Here is a 9,268-nt window from a genome sequence, read left to right as displayed (position 1 = left end):
TATATATATATATATATATATATATATATATATACACACACACACACACACACATATACATACATATACAAACACACACACACACACTCGACATCACAAAATAGCAATAAGAAGGGTTAGGGTTAAGGATCACTCATATCGCGGGCAACAGATCTGACGAGCTCACGTTCCATTGAAAAGAGAGGCTAGACCTCAACCTCAGATTCGAAGCCCGGTGGTAGAGATTCCCTTGATCTTCTTTTTGGAGATATGACTTTAACGATTGTCCATCCTCTGTCTATTCATCGAGTTATGTCATGCTCACTCTCAGGGATCGAAATATTTGAAGTTGCATTATAATATTCTAAACTAAATTTTCAAAGTGCAAAAAAAAAAAACTTACATCGTTGAATCAAAAAATAAAAGTGGAGATCAAAGAGTGAAATCCTCACAGACGAACTATTAAAAGAACTCGCGATTGAGTATTACAATAAGCAGGCATACCGATCTTATTTATAGTGCTCAAAATTTAATTTATTTTCCATGTGGATTAATTTGTCAAGATTTACTTACTTAATGAATTGAAAAGAGAATAAATAGTCAAACTAAATTTTAATAACTTAATGGCGGTGTGAAACTTAATAGGGGAACTAACATAAATTCTACTAGTTTAGAAGCTTATTACTTAGATACACTCTAGTTATCAATATTATATATCTTACCAGATTTTTGGTGAGTCCAGATATGCTTAGATACGTCTAGATGCATGTATCTCAGGATATACAAGGTCAAAATTGTTTTAGACACATTATATACAAGTAGATTCACATGTATTTAGAATACATAACAAATCTCCCTCGCTTCTCTCTCAATTCACTCATTACTCTCCCTTGTATCTGGGAATCACAACAGATAAATTTAAATACATGTATATAGTGTGTATCATGTATATAGTGTGTATCTAGTGTGATTTACATGTATAAATGATACATAACAAATGTCACTCACCTTTATTTCAATCATGCTTGCCTTTCTCGCTATTTTAGTTTATCTGATAACAAAAATATATGCATCAAGTATATCTTTCTCAACATATGGTAGAAAACTCTTAACTAGTAGTAAGATATATAATATTTTTAAATTATAAATAACAATAGTATATACACTAAATATGCAGTGAGGTATATCTAAATATGTAGTTTCTCACACTAAATATTCATTGTAATCATAAAAGTAAACTACAAAAATAGAATAGGAATGAAAATCAAACAGTTCAGGTTTAGAAACACAATAATTGTGGTCTAAATATGTCGATCAACTAGTTTATAATATATGTATCATGTCTCTAAATAACGATACCAAGACCATATTAAAAAGATCTACAAAACGGAGAAGTGAATTGTGTACCACGATCAGAAAAAATGGACAAACACAGGCCATGAAACCTTACCATTTCTCTCAAGTACAACTTAATCCTCCACCGAATAAGAAACCTTGACAAAAATGAAATGGGCAAATTTCGTCATTTGATTTACTATAACCCAAATAAAGTCATGTTGTCGCTTAGTGCGAGGCAAACCAACGATGAAGTCCATATTCACATCTTACCACTTTCGAGTAGGAATGCTATTTTAGGGCTGACCTTCCGATTTTTGATGCTCAACTTTCATTTGTTGATAATCAGGACACTTAGCCACAAATCCCGCAATATCCTTCTTATCCGATTCTATCAATATATATCTTTCAAATCACGGTACATCTTAGTGGCTTCCGAGTGAATGAAAGACCGAGAACTATGGTCTTTTGATAAGATCTTCTCCCTCAAGCCATCTATATTGGGAGCACACAAAAAACCTTAATATCTAAGTACTCCATCTCCCCCTTGGAAGAAAGACTCTAAAGACCTTTTAAGTAAAGTCTTTTTCAATTCAACAAAAGTCGGATCAAGATCTTGCTTGTCCATCACATCCACCACAAAAGATGATTCTGAGTCGTTGTGAACCAAAACAACACCCTTGATATAGTCCACTAATTGAACACCCAACTGAGACGATCTATGAACATCTCGAACCAAATCCTTTTTATCATCCTCAATATGTGCAACACTACCCATAGATAAATGACTAAGAGCATCTGCCACCACATTCTCTTTACTGAGTTTATAGTAAACACTAATATCATAGTCTTCCAATAACTCAAGCTACCATCTTTGGCAAAGATTTAGATTCTTCTTATTAAACACGTATTGTAAACTCTTATGCTTGATAAAAACATCTAATGAACACCACATAAATAGTGTCTCAAAATCTTTAAGGCAAAAACAACCACCACTAGTTCGAGGTCGTGGGTAGGATATTTCATCTCATAAGTTGCCTTGAATCATAGGGAATGACTTTTACAATTTGCATAAGAACACATCCTAACCAAATTCTTGAGGCATCACAGTATACCACGAAACAATCAGTCCGTTACGGTAAGGTTAACACCGGAGCGGCAGTAAGTCTAATATGCAATTCTTGAAAACTCTTGCCACATGTTTCAAACCATATGAACTTAGCCTTTTATTGAGTCAATGGATAGGCAATCAACAAAAGCCCATCAACAAACCTTCTATAATAACCATCCAAACTCAAGAAGTTAATAATATTCAAGGGGATAGAGGTCTAGGAAAACACTTAATTGTATCTGAATTCTCAGGATATACCACAATACCCTTGTAGACACATAAATTATGTTGGGTTAAATTTTGACGAAATTTGAATTAAATTCATGTTTGATTGGGCTGAATGATCAATCATGGGCTTTACAAATAAGCAAGTCCATTTTATTAAATTCAAATCTAAGGTCCATTTCACCTTGAAGTCTAAATTCATGTCACATGTCACAGTGACTAAGCATCTGATCTTAGGCATATTTGTGCGCCTAATAACCAATTTCTCCCATATATATTGCCAAGTCTGAGAGCATTTTCATTGATGAAATTAATATTTGAGAGTCTTTTGATGCCGCTTCCTCGAAGCAATATGATTAGATGTTTCAGGATGAAAAGCAAAGAAGAACAAGCCAAAATAGGGCACATGCACAGACGTCGGAAAATAGAAGATGGAGTTGCAGAGAAAAAGAGCCAAGAAGCTAGATAATACACTAAGAGGGAGCATCTTCGCGTAGGGAGATAATACGCATATGCAGAAGAGGCATTCCACTAAACAGTAGAGTGCGCGAGTGGAGCACGTAGCGGAGAGGTTTCAGATGTGTGCAAATTTAAGCGAGAGAAAAGGTCCGCGACACCATAATTCGGCCACGTACTTCTATTTCAGATTATAAATAGTTTAGGTGTGTTATTTTATTTTTATCAAGTTCCAAAAAGATGGGAGCATTTGTAGTTGGACGATTTGCTACACTATTCTAGGGTTTTTTCTTCTTCGTCTTCTTCTTGGTAAACATTGTATGATTCTTAAACATTATTTCATAATCTTTTGTTCTATGAGTATCTAAAGTCCCTAGTTCTAGGGTTGTAGCTACAATTAATGGTTTAATATATTTTGTTTCTAGCATGAGAAGGGTGATCTTATGATTTATGCTTGCATTCTTGTTTAACTATTTAAATGCATGATCAACATTAAAATAAACTTGTTGTCCGCTCTTGAACTCGGAATATCAATAGAGGGATATACCGAAAAATGTGAGGAACGTTTTCTTTCTAGGATAAATCTAGAGTGTTTTGTATATAGGATAGTATTTTACATATATACCACGCTTGGTTAATATGCAAGATGAATGCTTAAGCTCTATAATTGGTTCATGACTATCCCCACTCAATGATGTAGTTAGGTTGTCGATAGTGGTAGGCGATTAGAGGTCGGGAGATCCCGATCGTAAAATGAACCTTGAAAATCCATAATGAGGTTAACCCGTCGAATGCTAGGATAAATCAATATTATTCCAAAAATCGTTCTATGCTACAACCCTGGAATGCTTTCTACAAATTGTGCAAATCTTTTGTCTGAAAATCTCTGAGTATAGTAATTAATTTTTCTAATTATTAGTTATAAAAAAACTTCTTAAATTATTTATCACTTGAGTAAATTTAGTTTAGACATAAAAAAGTTGTTATTTGTTGATATGAAGTCCTTTGGGTTCAATAATCTAGTTCGAAAGAGTTGATGTACTACTTGAGAGACCACGTGCACTTCGTGTGCTTTTGGACACAATAACATCCAAGACCAATTAGGCGATGCCACATGTCCAAAAGAGGCGGTAGTCTGAATCAAGTGCAAAATCCAATCGCAACATTCCAAATGTCAAAATGACATCCTTTGGCCAATCATATGCAAGATGTAAATAGGGGATGGACATGACTTTCTGAGGGATCATGAAAACTCTTCATACAAGCATTCTGCAATTGGTGAAAGCTACATCAACTACATGTCTCTTCAAATAAGTGATCAACAGAGTTCTTCCCGAACATTGACTTGAAACGACAAAGTGATTTTCGACGCTCCTGGAGATCAACAAAATCTCAAGGAGGTCTACTCATCCAACAATTTTAGAAGTACGCTATTGAAGGGCCTCAAATCTTGGAGAAGCTTAGGAACGAGAATCAATAGAATAACAAAATTGTACTTACAATGATTTACCAATAAAAATAACATTTTCTTTTATTTATTTCACTTGGAGTCAATTTTATCGCTTATGAAAGTTGGTTACGATCAAATTTGGCACAACCAGTGGGACCGATTCTGCTCCTCATCTCTTTATCTTGCAAATCAGAAACTACAAAGGCAATTACTGCAATAGCCTTCAGAAAGAGTAGTGATTTTTCATATAAGGACTCTACCGATGTCGTATCTAGTGATCTCAGCCATGTTGGCCTGATTACGTGGCGTAAGTTCAAGAACAATGGGCTAGACGGATATGAATACTTCCCTTCTTTCGAGACGATGAAAAACAACAACTCTCATACGATGGTCGTAAGTGCAACGCCTAGGGGAAATCCTTCGTCTATGTTCTTTGGAGAATTTTCTCAAATTGGCTTCAACTAAAGATTTCATGGAGTCTCCAACTTCAATGAATTTCATTGATGGCTGACCCAACTAACATAAACGACAAATTTGCGATGATAGAGCAAACCATTAAGGCCTTGAAGAAATCTGTTGATGACAAAAATCATCATTTTGCTCAACTTATGAACAAATTGGAGCCCTTCACACCTAGAGAGTTAAGTCACGTACCCACATGTCCATATGGTTTTGATCAACAAAACAAGGACGTTGAGTAACCTCTATGAAAGTCAAAATTTCAAAAGGAGAAACAATCTGCTTTAGTTGCTGCACTATTTATCCAACAGTTGCAAGATATGATAACAAACACTATTATGGCTCAATATGGTGGACACCACAAGGTTCCTTGCGTTACTCCAAGCCATATACCAGACTGATTGATTGTCTGTCAATGCCAACAAACTATTAGCCACCAAAGCTATAACAATTTGATGGAAAGGGGAACCAAAGGCAACATATCGCCAACTTTGTTGAAACTTATAGCAATATTGGTGACCTTTTGGTAAAACAGTTTGTTATTTCTCTGAAAGGGAATGCATTCGACTGGCATATCAACCTCGGACACAAGTCCATTTATAGTTGGAAGCAAATCAAGAAGGAATTCCTTGATCATTTCTACATTACTCGCTAAACCATAATCATAATAGATTTGATCGGCATTAAGCAAAGAAAGGATGAGCCTTTGGTGGATTACATAAATCGTTGGAGATTGTTGAGTCTAGACTACAAGGATCGCCTTTCTGAAATATCTATTATGGAAATGTGTATTTAGGGTATACGTTGGGGACTTCTATACATACTATAAGGAATAAAATCGCAAATTTTTGAAGAACTTGCTACACGAGCGTATGATATGGAGTTGAGCATCGCAGGATATGGGAAGGCATATCCTTTTCTTGATTGACAAAAGAGAAAAAACAGTTCAAGAAACGTATCACCTTAAAAATCCAGACTAAGGAATCTATGATGTTGAAAGAGACTTCTGTAAAGTCACCACACAGAAGAAACTAAAAGAGGAGGAAGCCCCAAATTGATATCTTAAGGAGGATAGGAGACATCCAATCTTGAAGGAGTTAAAAGCCAAGGTTTACCCGTTTCTAATTCATTCTTGATAAATTGCTAGCTAAGAAAGTTATTGATCTTCTTGAATCAAAGAGGCCCAAAAACATCAATAAGGTTGGTGAACCTAGATATTTCAAGTTCCATCGTGTCCTTGGCCACCCGACAAGTAAATGATTTATATTGAACGAGAAAATCATGATGTCAGTAAGTGAAGGAAAAATCATCATTTACCGAGATGAAACAACGGAGGAAAATCATGTTAGTGTAGCGCAAAATAAAAATAAGTGCTCAAGGTAGTTGTCTATGACAAACACCACCTTCTTGCGATTCAAGAGTTTAGTGCCTAATGAAGTTAATTTTCCAAGGAAAACTCTTGATGGTTCACTAAATATAGAAAACCAAAAAGAAAATGAAGCTGATGGTTGGACTTTGGTTAAACATAAGAAAAGGATTGATGTGAACAACCATAAAAAGGCGTCACCTTTTACTAGAAAAAAAAATTAATGGATCTTCATCGCAGAAGGTCTGAAGGCCTTTACATTTGATGAATTCTTTCTAGAGAAGTTCTCTTGTGGTGGTCAAATAGGTGCAACACATGTTATTTCCAGCACAAATGAAACAAAGGGAAGCAAAAGTGAGCATTTTCCAAAAATAACACAAGAAGATCAAATTGATGAAAAAGTTGCCCAATGTTGTGCTACAATTGCCTTCACCGATGATGACTTGTTGTTAGGGTCTAAGATACATAATAAACCCTTGTTTGTCGTAGGTTCTATTCGATAACAACATCTCAATTGCATACTAATCGATGGTGGTTCGGCAGTCAATATCATGCCAAAAGTTGTTCTAAAAAAACCTTGGGATCTCTATTGATAAAATTTTCAACAGTAACCTAACTATCCAAAGTTTCAATCAATAAGGGGAATGATCTTTAGGGAAGATTCACGTAGGATTTTCCATTGGAAACGTGAAATAAAACACTTCGATTCATGTCATAGATGTGAAAACATCATACAACTTGTTGCTCAAACGTCCTTGGGTTCATGAAAATGTAGTGGTGTCATCTACTTTGCAGATGCAAAATTCTATTTAGATTCTGGAAGATCAAATATCGAGAAACATGAAGAAGCTGACTCGATTGATCTCGAAAAGAGTAAATTTCAATTGGCTGCTATTAAGATGTCTAAGAAGAGAACGGAAGAGGTTCCCATTAAGCTTATACCATCTATAGGAGACATGCAGATCAATATTGATGATGAGCAAATAATTTTTTGCTATATTCCACGTGTATGTCGAAAAAATAGACAACCATTGCTAGAGGAATTTACTCAAAAATTTCACCCACCAAGGAAAAAATTGAGTCACACCTTCCAAGATTTGAAGGAGAAAATAATTGTCCCAGTTGCAGATGTCCCGTCTTTCACTTTGGAGCCTTTCAAAAAAAATACTCAAGTTAGTCTAATAAAAAGGAACTATGATCAAAACGTCTTTACATTATTTGAAAAATTAGGTTATAACTTTTCAAATCCAGCAAAGATAGGAGAACTCGCGAAGGAAGTCACTAGTAAAAAGATACATGGGCTTACAAAGTCTCAAATGCGGTTGAGAAAACAAGGATATTATGTCGCCACTCCTAAGTTTATGTTAGAATTCATCTTACCGGAGCATCTTCGGTTTCATCTAAGAAGGGGAAATAAATAACCTTATTTCACTATACCTTTATAGAAAATAAAAGGAATTTAATGAGGGTAAAACACCAAGACGGACTTCGGTGTTTGACCGCATTGGAAGATTGACACCTCGTGTCTCTACATTTGAAAGATTGAGCCGCAAGGATGAAAAAAGATCCTCTAAACAAGTGGAAGAATATGCCACCACCTCAAAGACTTCTGTAATTCATCGCTTGGGAACCAAAAGAAAGTCATTATCCGAAAGATGTTGCTGGAGAATGAAAATTAAGATGTTGATGTAACTGACAACAAAGAGATTCATAGTGTTTTCCTATCACCTATAGAGAGAAAGGTTTTATTGTCGATCAGCATCGATGGTTCGTTGAAGGTGAAAGAATCAAAATTGTTGTCACCAACCAGTTTCATTGAGAAACTAAAAAGTAGGAAGATGAAGCCACCACAGTCTTCGTGGGAAATCAGATGGAAGATTAAAGATTGACACAATTATCCTATCACATAATAGTGGAAGAAGGTCCAAAGATCGATGATACGATGATGTCCAAGAGGCTCCCTCAGTACTGGAAGATGGCGTAAAATCAACCACAAACGATCTCAAGGAACTAAATCTAGGCACTCTAGAGGATCCATGTCCAATCTTCATTAGTGCTTTTTTTAAACAGAAGAAAAACTTCAAGTTATTGGTTGAGTTCAAAGACGTTTTTGCTTGGTCATACAGAGAATATCGAGCCTTAGTCCCAGGATAGCTATTCATCATTTGGGTATGAAAAATGTATCACGTCCTATAAAGCAGTCACAACAAGCGTTTCTCCATGAGTTGGTAATGCAAATTGAACCGGAGGTCAACTAACTCATTGAAAATGGATTTATTCTAGAAGTCAAGTACCCATTGTGGATCTCAAATATTGTACTTGTTAAGAAGAAAAGTGGTCAAATACGTGTCTGCGTTGATTTAGAGATTTGAACAAAGGCATGTCCAAAAGATAACTTCTTTCTGCCAATCATTGAGCTCATGGTTGATGCTGCAATTGGGCATGAAGTTATGTCATTTATGGATGAGTCTTATGGATATAATCAAATGAGAATGTCTCCAAAAGATAAAGAATACACTGCATTCAAAACCCCAAAAGGAATTTATTGTTACAAAGTGATGTCCTTTGGTCTAAAAAATGTTGGGTCCACCTATCAATGTCTAATGCAAAACATATTTCAGAATATGCTTCATAAGAGGGGGGAATGTTACGTGACTTAGTCGTAAAGACAAAGAAAAGGGAACACCATCTTGAAAACCTTCAAATTGTTTTTGAATGGTTAAGGAAATTTGACTTGAAGATGAATCCACTCAAATATGCATTTGGGGTTACCTAGGTAAAGTTTCTTGGATTCATTGTGCATCACCGTAAAATTGAAATTGATGCCGCAAAGATTGATGTCATTCAAGGAAATTTGGCATTCATTCGGAGATTCATTTATAACCTT

This window comes from Solanum pennellii, chromosome 11, assembly GCF_001406875.1.
Source record: "Solanum pennellii chromosome 11, SPENNV200".
NCBI classification, from domain to species: Eukaryota; Viridiplantae; Streptophyta; class Magnoliopsida; order Solanales; family Solanaceae; genus Solanum; species Solanum pennellii.
This window is presented reverse-complemented; position numbering follows the sequence as displayed.